At 45.6% G+C, this 18,799-nt stretch overlaps 1 protein-coding gene across 1 annotated transcript in view; it reads right to left on the bottom strand.

Annotated features, from left to right (window-relative positions):
- Nucleotides 1-18,799, bottom strand: part of LOC134848232 (pre-rRNA-processing protein TSR1 homolog) — a 311,724-nt gene that overhangs the window by 253,529 nt on the left and 39,396 nt on the right. The window lies entirely within an intron of this gene.

Below are 18,799 nucleotides of genomic sequence, written 5' to 3'. Positions count from 1 at the left end.
GGAACACGTCGGTCAGCTTGCCACTCTACCCTCCGGTCACCGGCAAAATCACCATTAACGTGCTTAAATACTCAAATTACACTCAAGGGAGAGTATCCAATCCTTCACCAAAAAACACAATCTTTCTATCAGAAATGATATAAATCAATCTGAAACAACAACAAATAGGAAAGTCAGATCACATCTCGTCCGGAAATAACATATAAACTGTCACTTTATGTTTTTTATTGTTTTTGGTCTTTTTTGGATTTTTTTTACTGTTTTTTGTACTTTTTTGTTTTCAAATAAATTTGTTTTTGGCTTTTTCTTGGTTATACACTATTTTTGTTTGGTTTTACGCTTTCTCTTTAATTGTTTTTGGTCCTGAGACCTCGGGACAAGCGGGCTCTAGATTTCCCACCTAACCCTCCGGCCCCCGGAATTTTCGGTGTTTACTAAGTTAAAAAGCTAAATAGTACTAGACGGACGGTACGCACCTTCCCTCTAGTACAATAACGGTCATTAAGGCCTCTAACTCGGGCATACGCCCGGAGCGGAGGGTTCGTCGCTGAAACGCTTGCTGATCATGATGGTCTTATACCTTTGACAGGCCCACCCAGGAGCGCCATAAAAACGTCTATGTAACATTCGCCCAAATACTACACAGCGACGGAGCGTAGAAAAAGTACCTATTAACGACTGGCAGGCGGCAGTTACCTTAATCCTACTCGTTTTTCATTGTCTCGACCTTGCCAGTTGATTTTCTGGTCTCCTTAGGGCTAAGTAAAAAGTTACTATTTTTAGGCCATCAGTCAAACGACTTTTGATCAGCTTTCGTTTACATGCGAACACAACCATACAGCTGAGTCTCGGATCCTCAGACTACGTGATTGCCATTAAAAACACGGCTCGAACAACCTATTTTAATATGTTTTTGTGTGACAGTTCTATATTGAATCCATTGGAGATGGATTGACCCTTTCCTCTTTCTAGCTACTCATATTCTAAAATATCAAATTATACCGGTGTTAATTCAGAGTTCTACGACATCCAAGTAGCTACAAAGTCAGTTTTATATAGTCCCTTTACATACAACAGTCTCTGGGGGACAAGCCTCCGCTCCCGTAATCTTCCCGAGATAACGCTGATATCTCTCCCAATTTGTGGCACGGGAGGGTTCCGTGGAATATTCCTTCCCCACTAAAGCTTCCTTCTCCACTAATATCCACTGCTAAGAGTCTTATCGTGTGTTGTTGCCACGATAAGAGGCTTCGTACTTCTCGTCTCTTGTGCGACCGTTTTCCACAATATTTGTCGTTCTTCTCTGGTTTCGTCCCTTTCAGTCAAAATGGCCGTCTTTTTCTATTTCTCAGAAATATTCACTCTTCAACCGAAATTTTAAAAATAAAAATTCTAGAATATTCCTACCCTCCTTCGCAATAATTTTTCGTAACTAAGGCCTTTATTCGTTTTTTTTTTGTGTCGCCGGAAGGTTGCGCTGTGCTAATCTGCCAGAATGGCACAGATAGGCGATGCAGAATGTTCCTATTATAGTCTTAAGAAAAAAGCAATTGTTTTTTTTTCAAACTAATAGTTTTTTTTGTGTGGTGTAAGAAAAACAACTGAACAAAAAAATAGAAATCAGGCATAATCGACAGTCATAGTCATATAGACCAATTAGAAAACAGTTTTTGCAGAAAAAGGCCTAAATAAACGAAAAAAAAATCGCTAACAAATTTTAAATTTTACCATTTTTTTAATTTAAGTGCTAATCGACTAGAATGATGTGAGTTCATGTCTAAGTTTGACGTGAAAAGGCGATTGATCGAGCCGTTCGACAAGCACAATTTGCGACGTTTTGAATGCACTTTTTGTGTCAAAACAATCAGGAGTTTTTATTGGAAAAAAAACCCAAATTGAAACTGAAGAAAGTCGAGATGATTTGTCGAACCGATTTACACTCGCAATTCTTTTTTGACAACAATTAGATCAGGTCACAAAAACCGAAGCTACTACAATTGTCTTTCGTCATTACACTCACTCAAAAGTTTACAACTTCATACAATAGGATAGTATAAAGGAAGTATAACGGGGAGTTGTAACAGTCGCCTACTTCGGTCTTATGTGAGGCTTCAGAAGAATAGGCCCTATAACCATTGGCTCAAGAGTCAAGGACACTGTCTCTCGTGTTTTTCTACCTCAAAACGGTCGGAGCCGATTCGGTTCGCTTGCGAAATGAGACTAAAAACCCGTTACAGCTTAAAGGCCACTACCAAAATACCCCCCCCCCCCCACTCTAGAAAATAAGAACGTCCCCATACTTAGGTCTCAAAATATGTAACATTGGCCCGGAAGATACATATCGACGGAAAATAAAGCTAGGCTCTAAGACGACTGGCTAACGTCTAAACAGAGCTCTACATGCTTTTCACCGTCTCTACCAAGCCAGTTCTTTTGGTGGTCTTTCTAACATCGGGTCGACAAAAACGTTACTGCTTTCGGCTTCGGTCAAAACACTCAAATTAACTAAATTACATGCAGAAAAAGTGAGCTCATGGATGGGTCTCAGTATCCCCAGACCACGAGGTCACTTCTAAAAAAAGGGCTACTACTATTTATTGAATTATTATTGTTTTCGCTCAGTAGATAAAAATCATCATCTCCATCGAAGATGGATCAACCCTTTTCCCCAACTCCTAGCTTCTCATCCTAGCAAAATGAATTCAGATGTTAATGAAATTCAATTCAGGACATAATAGGGAAGCTAAAAGTTTATGTAAAACAGTTTCAGTCCAAATCCCGAGACCCCTCCGGATTCTTGAATCCGGGGAAATAAGACTCTTATTCTCCTTCCGGAAGGCTGTCTTCCACCCTTGACCGTTGTTCGCAACGGTCTTGCAACTATTGTAGCGACACAATAGTTGCAACTCGGAGCGGTCTCTGTTACTTTTGTTTTTTGTTGTTGTTTTCCAATCACAATTTTCGTCGTTCTCGCTATCGCAACTAATGTTGTTGTGTCTTATTTCGGTTTTTCTGCCAAAATGGTTGCTTTTGACGTTTCTTAGAATTATTATGTCATCAATTCGAATTTTTAAAATTTAGGAACTTCCGAATCCTTCAGCCTTCACATTTTGTTCAATTGTCCGAATAACGCTCTTATTCCTTCAAAACCGCCAATTCGGAAAGTTCGCTGCTAAAAAATCGAAATTGCTGCATCTGCATTTTTGTCCATTCTGGTCGAATGTCACATACTCCCCGGACAGTCCGGTCAATGTCCCCTTGAATCTCGCAATGCTCGTAAAATTGGTACAGTGTCATCGAACAGAATTTACAAAATGCACAAAATTACTTTTATCTACGTCACATCGACTCACTGCAGAATATAAATGGCATCATACTACGTCACTATAGCCTTCCAATTTTCCTTAATCTGCACATTGAGGATATGACCCAAGATAAAAATATCTTTTCTGACTTCCAATGTCAATGTCCTGATTTAAAACGTTTTCTCCTAGATTTATATAAGTTGTTGGTTTGCAGGACAGTCCTGCCAACCAACAAGCTAAAATTATCCTACTATGCTTCTTCCCTTCGGAAATCTTGCTTGTTATTGTCCTGAATATTAAAACTAAGTAACTCTGTAGTTAGAAAGAACAATGAAACAATCTCCCTCTTCAAGAGATTACCCAAGCCTTTCATGTCACCACAAAGTGATCAGTTCTCCTAGATGATTAAAAAACAGTCATATTTAAATATACTGTTTGCTCAATTATTTCTAAATAAATAGTAAGTGTCACTAAAGCCACTAACTAAACTCAAAATGCAAACTTATAAATGCAACAAACTCTTTAATGTTCAAAACTCAACTAAATGTTTCAGTTTTCAATTACAACTTGGTTGCTCGGTTTCTCACTTGAGTTTTTTTCACACACATAAAACAATTCTGAGTCTTAACTTCTTCCTCTTCGTCACTCCTTTGTTTCCCTTCTTTTCGTCGTTTAGAAGTTCTAAAACTTCTAAATTCTTCTAATTTTCTTTTCTTTTTGCATCTTGTTTTTTCGACCATTTGTCAATGTTCCATCTCTTCCTCCTGTGACACTGACTCTGCGCTTTCAGTTTCTGTGTCTTGCAACACATCGTTAGCTATTCTGACGCTGTTGGAAGCAGTCCTCCAACACTTCTGCTCTTCTACCCTCTGTTTGCAACAAGGTAGAGGATCCACGTTAGACTCTCTGTTCCTGCAGAAGCTGTTGTGGAGACACAACGTCACGTTTCTCTCCAGATCTTCCTCAACATCTCTTCCTTCTCCTTTCCACTACGTTCACTTGTCCTGGAAATTCTTTTTACAGCGGTGGTCACTGCATTCCGATGAGTCACGAAAGCTCGCTTGAAAGTTCCTGCTCCAATGTCCAGCTAATATCAACTGTACACCCTGCCATGCTTCAACATATGCTTTTTGGCATATTCGTACAACCATGCAGTCATGTTAGCTCTGAACCATGGCATCAATCGTCTTCTTGTCCATATCTTTTTCACTTCCATCGGAATGTTTAGAATCCAAACTCACTCTTTTGTCGGATTTTGGTACGGAAGGTGCAGTCACCTCTTCTTCCAAAACCAGTCCCAATTTGGTCTGCGGATTATTAGCGCTCTTGATCGTTACAATTCTCGACGTCCAGAATCTTAGCAACACTGCCTGCTCGTAATCAAAGAAGCAATCGCGTATGTCTTCACTCAGGAAAGGGTTGTACGCTATCCCTATGATTCCGGACACGTAGCTGTACGACTTCTTCTTGATCGGTCCACAGTACTCACTGGATTTCGGCAGTGCCCCCATAGATTCTTTAGTGAGTCTCAGCTCCTTGTTTGAAAATCTCCTGATCTCGTCTATCTTCCTCATGGGCTCTAACTCCTCAGGTTCTTTCATATTCACCCTCATCGGCTTGCTTTGATGCATCTCTAGCAGTGCTAGCAAGAGTAAGGCTTTTGCTCGTTCATCGCCCTCCCTCAAAATCTTGACACAGGTGTTCAATGCTGGTACTGAAATCTGCTCTATCAGGAATTGAATGAAACAGAGAGCATCTCTCCGCTTCGCGCACGCTAGTGTCATTCCTTCCTGGATTATCAGATCCCTCAGGTTCGTCATCAGGAATACTTTTTCTTCTTTTGAACTTTTCTTTTCTTCTGAGTCATATTCCCCGCGAGTTAATCCCATCATGCACCAGGCGAACCTCAGTTGTAATTCGGTTCTCATGTAAGGTACTGCCATGAGAGCGTGTATTCTCGGCGTAGTCCTCATTTCCTCTTCAAAGTACTTCAACAGCACTGCTTTCCATGGAAGGCTCACTTATTGCTCGATCGTTTCCGCCTGCATCTCAGACGACGCTAGAGTCCCGTACGCCGTCTGCTTGAGGGTGGTGCCTTGCAACATCGTCTCCAGATAACCCTCCATGGCACCCTTGTCTTCCACCAGAGCCATCACATACCCTCTAGCCGAGTTTCGGTAATCTAACATATCCATGTATCCACCGGCGGGTTCATCTATTGACACAGTCTCCGACATTGTCAGTCGGTTATGCTCCACTGGTACTAGTTGTCCTGCGACACTTCCCTTTCCGTGGTTCATGGGAGATGGTTTAAAGTCTTTCATCTTGCTTTCTCCACATTGACTAAGTATTTCCATTTGTAAGGTTGCTCCAGTCAGAGTGCGGTCACTCTTTTGGATTTATAACCTGTTGACTTTATCCCCGCCATGAGAATGGGTGGCACCATCGCTACATCGGTTAACATTCTGTCCGTGCCAGGTAATTGATAATCACCTTGTCCCAAATCCATGGCCTCTTCGACTCGTTTTCGTTTCGCGGAATTGACAGCTTTCATTGATATCTCTGAATCCACCTTCGTCTTTCCTACTCTCCTCGGCATCACTTTGCTGCCTAACTTCATCTTCATCTCATTGATCTTATCAATCACCAATTTTGATCGCATCGTTCCCCTCCTGGTTCTTGACAGATACACCACCTCTCCTTTATCATCCTGCGGTGTCATCTTGATGGGAGAGTTCGCCTCACTTTCATCAGTGACTGAGTCAATCAACAACTCACTCAATCTCCCTTCACACTCATCAAGTTTGTCAAGGACTTCCCGCATCAATGGTCGGTTGAGACCTATTTTCAAAATGGAATGGGTCCCACAGCTCTGAACCACTGTCCAGACTTCTTCCATGAACACCACTCTGTCCAATCTACATCCCGTCCTATTTTCATGGTCTTGGTGATGTCCTTCCCCCTCTTCTTCGGGCAACGTTCCCAAGAAAGGTACTCTGGCTGAGCCCTCTATTCTTCTTCTCCTAGGTGATTCCATAAGGATTCTTTGTTCGTTTTTTTTCTCGAATTGCCAGGAGAGCTGCTCTCCGGCAAATTCCGTTTCATTTCTGTAAAGGCTGACGGAGGTTCCAGTGTCCAAGTGCCTTCATCTGCTGGCTCAGTCGCCTCCAACGTATCCGCGTTGTTCTCAAGATCACTGAGGAAATTGAAATCCAGGCTGGATATTCCTCCTGTCGATGCCCTGTCGTCTTCCCCACCAGCTTGACTTGCATCTTGTTGCATGGGTTCTTCCGCTTGACGGCTTCCTCCCTGTCCGTCATCTCCTTCTGACATATCCTTCTTCGAGCTTGAGGGTCCTTGCTTTTCATTGTCGGCTCCTTCCGGAAATTTCGGTATGATCAGTGTGCCAGCTGATCCATCTTCCTCTTCTCCATGGACCACTTTGATTTCCTCACAGCCGAAGGGTGCTAGGAAGGTTCTCGCCTGCAGCGTTCCTCCTACTTTCAATTCCGGTTTCACACTAGTCAGGATCAAGGAGGCCTCAGACAGTTCGGTCCTGCCTCTCATCTTCATAGGCGCTAAGCCTAATCCCGCCGATTCCTCGTCAAATCTTCCGGGCTTGGGGGTCGCGGCGTTGCTTATTCGTCTTCTCGTCGCTTGATCCGTGTAGGCAAATCGTGTGTACTGTAACACGGCGGCATTCCTCCCCACAAAGTATCGATCCATCGTTCCCACGAAATTCCCTATTCTCCTTTCATTGGTTTCAAATTTCCTCAACCTAGGCGTTTGTACCACGGAGACTGCTCCGGTTAACATCCTTCTTATCAGAGGGAATTCAGGGATTTCTTCCGGCAGCTTCTCGTAATCACCCCAATCTTTCGTCTCTTCTCTCACCTTGTGATATGCTGCAGTGAGACTAACAACTCTGGTTATCTCACCATTCGTCTTATCATAGGTTCTCAGATTCCAAAGCTTCGGAAACACCTCGATGTGTCATCTCTCTACTATCCCATGCGATCACGGAAGTGATCGTCAAAATTGATGACCGTCATTTCTGGCTCTGATATCTTCGCAAACAACAGATCTTCACTCATGAGCTCCCGCAACACGTGCTGCTCACACCAGTTCAGCGCACTACCGTCCACTGCTGATATGAAGTTCAGGTGCAGCACCGACCTCCTATACGCCTCCACCTTGACATCAGGGAACGCAAATGTGACTGCTGGTCCATAGATCACTTTCACAAACTCCGTGGCTCCTCTGATCAACGCTAAGGGATCGGTCCTCATAGCCAAGCTCAGATTGGTTATTAGGGGCATGCCCCCAACATGTCATCTCACATCTTCTTCTCTCTCGATAGTCTCATCTTCTCCCGTTCCGAAGCGGTTTTGCTGTAAGAGATATTGGATAAGAGTGTGTCTCAGGTCTCTTATCTTATTCCACGAGTTCGTGGCTTTCTTCATGTCCAATTTTCTCACCTTCTCTCTCATCTGCTCTGGACAACGTGTCAGCTTCATTAATACTCCCAAGTTTCCGTGGGTAATCGCAATCAACGTTAGAAGACCATCTAACCGCAGGTTCTGAACTCCTTCGGTGAGCGGTACCGCCGGTCCTTTCACGAAACTCTCCGCTCCAAACGTCACGAACAAGGCTAGTAGCTCCACAATCGATACTTCCACTACTGCTTGGAGGAATTACTTTATCAAGTAATGAGAAACTTTCGGGTAAACTTTCGCCAAGAAGGACGCGGTCCATCCGGCTCCCAACCCTTCCAGCATGCTATCTGTTCGTTCAAAACCTTCTTCCCCCTTCACTTCCTGGGTCCAGAAGGTTTCAAAGGTAATCTGGCACATTCTATTCACAAACTCAGCTGTCTTTTCTTCAGCATATTCCGCTAGGTTCACCTCCTTCATCAAGTAGGCGTGGATTTTCTTAATCATTATGGTGCCTTGCTCAAAAGCATCTGCACCCAATGCCGCTACTCGAGGATTTAGATGTAACCACTGGTTGGCATCCGGTTTGGTCCTAACCATCGCCTCCAAATGAGCTCTTGTCTCCTGTGAATTCTTCCTTCTCGCTTTTTCACCTGTTACTTCCATTGCTCGGAACCATAAGTCGTTCGACATTGCTATGACCACTCGATGGTCGTCGTCTATTCCCGGTTTAAGTTTGAGCTGTCGACTGAAATTGGACAGTTCCAGTCCCAGCACCTCATCCAACACTAACATGTGCAGCGCATGGTCCTTGAATCCTCTCATCGCGTTCGAGATATCTGACCACACCGCAGGTAGTTCAGCCCTGAGTGGTCTCAGATTCTCCATCTCTATCATGCGATTTGGGGCTGATATGATCACATCATATTTCCCTTCCGAAATCAAGGTCACGATCGCATACACGAATTTCAATCCATCCGGGAGACATGCATACCCCGGAGACAGCGCGAACACTACTCCCGGTGTCACCTTGGTGAACGACCCCTCCTTCGTCGCATCCACCACTTCACCCATTGATTCAAGGATATCCTTTATTGCTGGCCACACAGCATTTTCTGCCGTTGTAGGATCTCTGAGTCTGCTCAGAAAACCTCTACTGTGTAAAGGGTCATTCATGCCAGCAAACACGATCGTGATTGGGCTCATGTCCGTCTGTCTTTGTACCCCTATAGCCAGAGATACGGCTTGCAGTAGGTCCAGATCGACCGCTGGCAACATTATGACATCCGGTCAAAACAGAGACTTGGAAGTGTACACGAACTCTGAATTCGCTACTATCATAATCTTGGCCTTCCTAATTTCTGCTTTGTCGTACGCGACAAAGATGGTCTCATCTTTCTTTATCGCTTTCAATCCGCCGTACCTTTGGACATCACCATCTTGACTCACTTGTTTCGGTTATGTTCTTTCTTTCACATGACTCATGGGTTTCGCCACTTGCCTGAACATCTTCACATGTTGTCCAATCGGCGCCCTCGTTGTCAGAAATCTTCCCGGTCTCTCTTCTCGAGTCCCTTTGTCGTGATATAGTTTCACGTCTTGTAACGATCGGGCGTTCACTGGTCCCATTGTGTTGTTAGAGGGCAGTCCCTCTAGGTCAGCAAATCTCAAGGCCGTCGTGGAGCTGAAGTTTATGCCAGCGGCTATCAACCAGTCTACGCCTGTTATCGAGTACAGTCTACTGACGGATAGCCTCGCTCCATTCAGCATCCTCCTGGCATCCTCGATGAAGCTCACCCTCTGGAGATCCAGCTTCATTAGTTCGTCCTTGTACACATGCCAGGGAGATGGTATGGGCCTGGACCACATCAACGAGCCTCTAACCGGGCGTCTCTCCTCTCGACTGGTACTTGTCGTCTCCGATGTCGTGTCTGATCTAGACGTGCTAGTTGCCTCTTCCATTGGGTTGACAGGCCCTAGTCTTCTCCTAGGATGAATGGTCCTCCTCACCGGTGCTTCTCCCAATCGATCTTGAACGTCTCTCCTTTGACCTGGTTCGCTGGAGCTCTGCTGTCTGTAGTTGGTGACGGCCGGGACCGTCCCCAAGCGTGTTTCCAGGCTAGGAGGCACAAAGGTGGTAATCACCGTGTCATTCGATGTTCCTTCCTCCTTTAGCACTTCTGTGTCAAGGAGTTCTTCTTCCAACTCATCCAACCGCTCTTGGAAGACTCGATTCAACCAAGCCTGTCCTTCTATACTATCGAAGTGGATGCCGTCCGTGGTCAGTCTGGCCTGATCCATAGCTCTCAACTCATGTTCGATGTCCATGAGGATCATTCTTCCGGCATTCCGACTTGCAAGATTCCTCAAGATATTATTCCACCTGCCCACTCCTTCGTTGTGCCTTCTCCCTGCTGCTGTCAAGCTCCTTGTATTCATTGGCACAGTGCAAACGGTCAGTACCGCGCAGTTGAATTTCTGCCAGAGAGTAGTAAACAAGCACACCATCATTGATTCCCATAGTGCTTCCTGCTCATCCGAACCTCTCGAGATGTTATTCGTTCCAACCAGGATCATCACATTGGGGATCTTCCCTGGATTCTTTAGTTCCACCATCCGATATCCACATCCGATATAACTGGGCTATCGTCGCGCCTCCGAAGGCCATCACCGTGGTGACCCAAGAGGTCCTCAAATTCGAGAGTACTCTGACTAAGCTGTCTCCCAGTATCAGATGTGATGTCCCCAGTGGCGGTTGCTGCAGGTTTACTGCCGGGTTCCAGGTCGCTCGATTGAAGCAAGCTCTCGGATCTGTCTCCGGGATTCCCGTGAAGTTATATCTCAACTGATTATTCTTTTGTACGTCTATTACTCGAGACACTTTCTTCGCTGGCATCTTCTGTATTCTTCTCTCTGGGGCCTTAGAGCTCCCCATTGGTGGCGTCGTGTCGCTAACTCCTTGTCTGATCACGGTCTGGGAGAGTCGTACTCTGCCCGTGTCGTCGATCGTTCCATAGGGTGCAGTCACCCCGGAACCTGGCGCATTCTTTTTGGCGACTAGTCGTCCGGCTGTCTCTGTCAGCTTCCTCACAGTTTGTTCCACGACTAGGTCACCCAAGGTGTCACTAGGGTCCGGGATTATCACTCGACCTGTTGCTGTCGGGAGTCTCGTTTCCGTCGTCTGACTCATCTCTCGAGGCGTCAAGAGCTCCATCGGGGACTGCCCACGAAGAATACTCCTTGCAGGTATCGCTCTTTCCACGGCTGTATTCTAATTGGTCTCTAAAATTTTTAATTCGACCTAAGATTGGACAGTCCAAACTTTGGATCTATTCCTAAGATCGTCATTCAGTTGTTCATGGTCACTAACCCCTACTTACCCATGATCTTAATAACCTGACACATAACATAACATAATATAACGCATATTACATACAACTTAGTCCTTAGCCTAACACCCTCTCGCACGTCACTCAGCCTATACTTAAGTAATATTTCTTATGTAAATATACTTGTATATTAGTATCAGAGAATATCACGTGTACAAGCGCGTACAATTCCCGAGGATGCAGTCGTCCTCTGTTTGGATCATACACTGGACGCGAGAGCTCCTTCACGTTCATTTCCACGAGGAAGTCTCTCAACCTCGTCAAGGACAATACTAGAATCTCTGGGTCCACGTGCTGCTTCTCCGTCGCCCTCGTCACCAAGAAGCATAGGTATTTTCCCGGTATCTGTGACGCCGCCGGAGGTAAGGCCACTACGCCCCCTACTCCTGGTCTTTGCTTCCATAGGAACTCTATGTTTTTATATTCTCTCTTAAAATCTGCCGCTAACGCTGTCCTAAAACTCATGTCTGCTGTGATTGCTATCGCACATGTTCTATCTGTGATTATGAAATCACTGTCTATTAGTTTTATCTTACTTGAATATTCATTTGGTAAGTTAAAATATGACTCAAGTACCCTCCCTATGTCAGGTTTCTTAGGTTCTTCGCCTGTTTCTGCTTCTAAGTCTCCTGTCTCTCTTACTATTCTTAATTTTTTTTATCAAGTTTTCAGTGTGGGTAAGTCCTACCCCCACTCCCCGGACAAAAATATCCATCGACGTCCCCGTCGATCGCTTACCGGGTCTCAAATTGAGATTGGAAGCCGGAATGAGTAGTCGCCCTTCCTGGACAGCCCAGGAAGGATCATCTCGCTCGGTCTTCATGTATTTTATGCTTTCACGATCTACTTCTTGAATCGTGACACTGGTCTCCTCTGGGTCCGACGTCATTTCGTTCAGCCATTCTAAGACACGCAGGTTCGTCAAGTCTTGTTCATATGACTGCTGTTGCTCGTCGTCGAATTCTACCTCGGGTTTCGACCGGTCGTCAACCCACCCATCGTCGTGATCATCGACTATGTCAATGTCTCGTGATACAGTTATTTCTTCTAGACCCACTACTTCTTCCACTACCTTTTTCAGATCTATCCCATCCACTACAAAGTCGTCGCCGTAAGGGTTATATTTCTTTCTGGGTCTTGTCCCGTCATTCTGAAGAGTCTGTATCGTGAACGGAAGACCCGGTTCCAAGTTCTTAGGAACCTCCCCTTGTTCAGGGTCTTGCCAGGATCACCTCGTTTGGATCCAGGTCCAGCGGTGTATTCGTTCCTTCTTCCACGACTTCGTTTCCATCGTTCTTCTCCCTCGTGCCCTTCTCGTTGACCTCACAAGCAGGGTCCATCACTAGATAATCCCCTTCTTCCATGTCTGCAGGTATAACCAGTCTTCTGTCGATGGATTGTGTGGCTTAATGTTTTCGTAATGAGCGGCTCGGCCAGTCTATAAAAGCGTCCCTCTTGGTGCACTTCCGTAATCATGAAGGGTCCCCTCCACTTTTTAGGAGCTTTTTCGTTCCTTTCGGTGGTATAACGTTCTGAAATACCCATACGTAGTCTCCCACCGAGTAAGCTTTCGCGTCAGCTGCTTTCTTGTCGAATTTTTTCCTCTGCCTTGCCTGTGCTTGCTGAGTATTTCGTCTACACAAATCGTTCAACTCCTGTTGACGTCTGATCACATCCATCACGTAGACCTGTGGAGACGTTTTCTTTCCCTCATACTCTGGGTAGAAAAAGGTTAAGGGTAAAGACTTCTCGTGTCCAGTTAGCATCATGTGTGGACTAACCCCAGTGGTGGAGTGTTGCGTGCTATTATACGCTCCCATCACCTGTGGAAGGTATCTGTCCCAATCGGTCATGTACCTGGAACAATATACTCTCAGCATCGACACTAACGTCCTATTCTGCCTTTCCACTAAGCCATTTGTCTGTGGATGGTATGTCGTGGAGTGAGCCTGAGCAACCTGTGAGCGTCTCATAAGCTCTTTCGTAAGCTCTCCTACGAAAGCTGTTCCATTATCCGATTGAAACGTCATCGGACAACCATGTCTCGCTGTCCACGTATTGATCAGATGGTCGCATGTCTCTTCCGCCGAGGCAGTTATGCAGAGCACGGCCTCTGCGTATTTTGTGAAATGATCTATCATGACCAATACCTGATTATAACCACTGTCTGTCATGCATATCTTTTGGTGATCTATCTGCACCACCTCGTTGAATTCAGACGGATCGATCGATTGTAAAGGAAATCGCAATTTCCTTGGATCCTTGACCTGCTGGCATGACAGAAATGCTGCTGTTACCCACTTCTCGCATGCCTTTTTCATTCCAGGCCACTCAAAGCGCTTCAGGATCCTCTGATACCCTTTTTCGATCCCTTGATGGCCCATCTGATCATGCGACCCAAACAAGAGTTCTGTCTGATAGAGTTGCGGCAACACTATCGCGTTATACTTGTATAGGACTTTGTCCTCATCTCTTCTCTTGCAAGCCACGATCCCGTCCTTATTCAAGTATAACCTTCCCTCTTTCTGCATAAAATACTGTCTCAGGATACGGTAACTGTCTTCCTCGAGGTCTCCTTTATCCGGAGAACCATTCTCGATTCACCTTTTCAGGTTGCTTGTCATGCGGTCATTTCTCTGCGCCCTTAGAAGATCCGAGAGTCTGTATCTCGCCTTCAAGTACGTCTTCATGACCCTCATCTGACTATTCAGCTCATTGGGCTGGTGTGTGTCTTCTTCCATCTTAACGCGCCAAATCCTTGCAAAACGCTGTGTTTCTTGCTTGAACGGCTGCAGATCAGTCCTGACTACCTCTTTTTGTGGCAACAGACTTATCGAACGTTTCGATACCGCTATTGTTTCCAAATCATCCGCTGCGTTGTCAAAGACCTTCTCACTTGATATGAGGTAGCGATCACTATCAGGGTCCTGGTACATCTCCCTTTCCAGATCCCTTGCACGAGTTTCCACTAGTAGTGTGTGGATCGCTAGTTCGGACAGTTCTGATCCCGAGCTCGAGTTCCTGTCTGAGTAGGTGTCAATTCCTGAGTTTCGGGAGTCGTCATCTGTTGAGGAGGTTGTGATGGAGTGTGCGCCTTCCTCCAGATCATATCTGTGCCTTCTTCGCATCCATCCGAACTCCCCGGACTAATTTCCTTGTCCCGGGTGTTGACCTTGTACTCGCTGGCTCTTCTCATCGTTCGTCTCCCCGGACAAACAATCTTGCACTAGGTTTCTTTCTACTTTTTCACCTTCTCTATCCTGGTCCACAAAGGTAACGGTTTTCCTTCGCGTATTGCTCCCCTGTTCTTTCCGTCCGTAAGAGGTACTGGTTAAGACCTCGTGTGGTATTGAGGATACTAGTTGCTGAACTATTGTCCTACAATCCCTCTCGTTCTCTCCGTGTTGTCGTCTGGACGGCATGATCTTCACTTTCTCCCTGACTGTTAGTGATGCCACTGCTGATGTCCATTCGGGGACATCTCTGGTGACTTCTCTTTCTAACAATCCAGCCAACGTCCGCATCACTTGCGGTGTGACCTGCACCGTTTTATCCAATAATGAGAGGCTGTTTATGTTCATGCGAGAGAGTTCTTGCTGGACCAGGTTTGAGCGTAGCAACAGATCCAAGGGGACCGGGTACTCCTTGGATAGGATCTTTATCTCGGCTGCCTTCTCTACAGGTAACTCAGGGTGTCCTGGAATTGGATGTCCAGACTTGTCCAACCATCTCGTTAAGGGAAGCGCTTCATAAGTTTCTTTGTCCAGAAACGAAAATCCTTCCTTTATTTCTGCCTGATTGGCTTGCTTCTGTTCCAATCTTTCATAGAACTCAGTTTTCCTGCTGAGGCTGTCAGCATTCTGGTGTTTATCACGCATCTTGTGCTCGATTAGCATGTGGTAGCCATCCAATCTTACTATCCATCTACCAATATAACTCTGATCCATCGAATAGGTCTTCAACCAGGATAACGCTCTGTTGTCTACGCCTAACTTAGGGGGAGCGCTCCCCAAGTAGGCGCGGTATTTTTCCACAAATGTGACTACTGCAAGCATTTCTGCTTTTGGTGCACCATATTTCATCTCAGTGTCACTCAAGACCTTGCTGCCGTATGCAATGGGACGGAGAACCGTTCTTCCATTCCATTCTTGCTCCTGATGCATTATTCCTGAGATGGCTACTACCGATGCGTCTGTGTCGAACACATACATGCACTTTTCTGTAGGCATGCCAAGCACTGGCGCTTCGCGCAGTTCCCGCTTTATGTTCTCGAAGGCAACTTGTGCTTCATCGTTCCATTCGAACTTTTTCCCTTTGTTGCGCATCAGCTTCTGCATCGGATACACCTTGTTGGCATATCCTTTTATGAACTCACGGTAGTAGTTAGCAAACCCTAGGAAGCTCAGGAGCTGTGTGTCCGTTCTGGGAGCCTTCCATGTCAACACTGCTTGTACTGCTTCTGGGTCCGGCCTCACACCATGCATGTCCACCATTCTTTCCAGGTACTTGATTGAATCCCTAAGGCTTTCACATTTCGATGGTTTGCACTTCAAGCCTGCTCTTTTCATACATCCAAAGACCTCATCGAGCCGATCAATGTGGTCTTCCAGGGTCGGTGTTGCTATGACTACGTCATCCACATAACACATCACAAGGTTCCCGTACTTCTTTGTCACTCCAGTCAAAGCTTGAGCCATCAGTCTTTGAAAAGTGGCCGTTGCGTTGCATCCTCTTCCACTGGTACAACGCCAACTAACACGCGAATCCGGTTTTTTCTCTATCCTTCTTCCGCAGCGGGACCTGCCAGAAGGCAGAACCCAAGTCCAACGTAGTGAAGAACTTGGCATCACCAAGTTTAGAGAGGCTCTTGTCTATTCGCGGTATCGGGTACGCATCTTTTATCGTTACCGCGTTCAAGTAGCGAAAGCCGCAACAAAATCTAAGCTGCCCCCTTACTACCATTACTACCCCGCAAGCCCATGGCGATTTTGAGGGTTCTATCATGTCGTATTCGAGCAACATTTCTATTTTCGCTCGGCACGCTTCCGATTTATGTGGCGTCATTCGTCTTGCGCCTTCCCTATGGGGAACGGCGCCCTCCTCGAACTCGATTTCGTGTTCGACGAAATTACAGCAACCGATATCCGCCTTATGTCTTGAAAATACATCCGCGTTCCGACTTAAAACCTCCCTTAGTAGCTCGAAATCTCCCTCGCCTATTTTCCCTTTTAAGTTTTCTATCTCTGGCAAAACCGGTTTGTCAGACTCTAGTTCATATGACGAGGGGCGTTCCGGAAAATTCGAGCAGCTCGATAAGCCGTCATCCGTTTCGGACTTCATTGAAAACAATTTATGAATAGATTTTCATTCCATAATCCTCTTTAAAATTTTGCCTTTATTGGCATGATAACGACAGTCTTTCACACTATGTTTCTTCAAGTTTTGTGTCTCCTCATAGTCGGTCCTCATCGGCAAAGCGTAACCAAGCTTCTTTCCACGCTGGATTGAAACCGTGGTGTCCAGTGTGTTCAATAACACATTGACACACAGTCCGTTTCGCGTTACCGAGAAGCTCCGGCCTAAAATCACTGAGCTTTGACTATTTGGATTCGGTACCAAACAAACCTGTTTACTATCACTTAACGAATTTAAATTTCTCATTCTAAAAATTGCTACCACAGCCTGCCCTGGCTGTAGTTTTACTTTTCTGTCTAAAAAAATTGGTACCTTGTTTTCGTCTGTTATTATCCTATTAATTGGTTTCTTAACATATTTTCGGTCCGGGTTTCTAATCCGTATCAGACCGTTGTTCAAGTCAATAATCACGTCAAAATTCCTGACAAAATCTCTGCCTAAGATGAATTGGTCGGCGTCGTCTAAATTCTCTACCACCAGGAAGCTCATCCATAGTTCTCGTCCTCCCATGGGAGAACTGTTATCGGCGTCCTTCCGGCTACGTAAATTGCTCCTCGATTGGTGGCGGCCAGTCGGAGATTCGTTGGAATTAGATCTTCCCTCGTAAGCCCATTCTTTCCCAAGTTTTTATTGGCATCACACTCACTACCGCTCCTGTGTCCAGAAGCCCTGTGACTCCAATTTTTGTTCCGTTGGTGTCGAGCAGATGTGCGGTCACATCTGCTTCATACCCAATGTGTACTGCATCTTGTTCCATCATGGCGTCATGGCCTATCCTGCGGACTTTGAGTTCCTCCTCTCCCAAGTAGATCTGCCCTATTTGGTCACTATCTGTTGTTACATAAGTCCTAGTGTAGATACTGATTCCATCCACGTTCAGCATCACTTGATACGGCCCATGGACTTCCACGTAGCGTCCATGAAGTTTCTTTATGCGAGGGCCACCCGTTGTCAGTAGTGCTCGCACTGCTCTCGATTCAGTGCGTGGCTCCACCTGCCTCAGATAATCTGCATATGTGTCCAAATGCATCAAAGTGAACTCGGATGGTTCACTCAGATTTCTGATTACCTGGTGTCCAGCCACTGAATTTATCGACTGTATCTTGCTTCCTTGTGGCACCATGCCGAACCTCTGACCGGAGATCACATTAAGTTTCATGCTCAAACTGCTTGGTGCTTTAGTCTCTTCGACCTCCGTTGCTTCGAAGGTATTCAGTTGCTCCTGTAGTTTCTCATTTTCCAGTTCGATTTTCACTTTCTGTTCGATCTCTTTTGTCACCAGTTCCTGCTGCACTCTATTTAGAGCATCCCTCGCGGCTGCCCTGTAATCAATCTTGAAGTCATCGGCTGCTGTCACTGTTTCTGGTTCACATGTCTCTTCAGTTACCGCTTGCATTTTCGTCGTCGCCAGCTCCTGCGGTTTTTCTTTTCTGCGCGCCTCCGCTTCACTCAACAGGCGAGCCTTGCTGGCTTTCACTCCTGATAAAGCTTCCTCATGCCTTGGATGCTTGATGTCTGCCACTGCATCCCAGAATTGCGGACAATTTGATTTAAAATGACCTTCCAAGTTACAAAAGAAACACCTCGGGCCAAATTTCGCAATTACTACTCTCATGAAATCCTCATGGTCAACTTCTGACGCATCTTCGTCCTCGAGGTTAAAGCCTATTGCTTTCATTCCTTGTTTGTAAATTGGGCATGCTGACTCATGATGGTCCGTTGAACTGCAATTAGCACAAGAGCGTCTCTTGTCCATATCATCCCTCGGTTTGTACCAGTTGTTCCCTTGGTTTGCTGGTCCGTTGTGAAAATTTCCATAATTTTTCTTATAGTATCCAGATCTCGAAGGAGGTTTCAACAAAAGATATTCTTTTGACTTGAGCCTCAACTCCTTTGGTGTTGTTGCATTGGTTGATAGTGGTGTGTAATGCGTTGCTAGCATTGTTCGAAATTCATCATTTTTCACACCATCGATGAATTTTGAGGCAACTGCCAGGTTCATTCTTCGGTTCGATTCATCCGGTTGGCTGCGTCTTCTCAGCATTTCCAAGTCATCTAGAAACTTGTCTATCGTTTCATCTTCTCGTTGCCTCCGTTTCTCGACGCGCATCATTGCTTGGTGCCCCTGCACCCCTGATCCAAAACGGTTTAACAAGATTTCAAAGATTTTCTCGGCTGTGTCAAGCTGATATTGCTTCTTGGCCATGACACGATTCAGGGCTGTCCCTTCCAAGTTACTGGTGAGCGCACTGCATTC

The sequence above is a fragment of the Symsagittifera roscoffensis genome, chromosome 6 (genome assembly GCF_963678635.1).
Source record: "Symsagittifera roscoffensis chromosome 6, txSymRosc1.1, whole genome shotgun sequence".
NCBI classification, from domain to species: domain Eukaryota; kingdom Metazoa; phylum Xenacoelomorpha; order Acoela; family Convolutidae; genus Symsagittifera; species Symsagittifera roscoffensis.
Note: the sequence above shows the minus strand (reverse complement) of the source record. Positions and strands in the feature narration are given on the sequence as shown.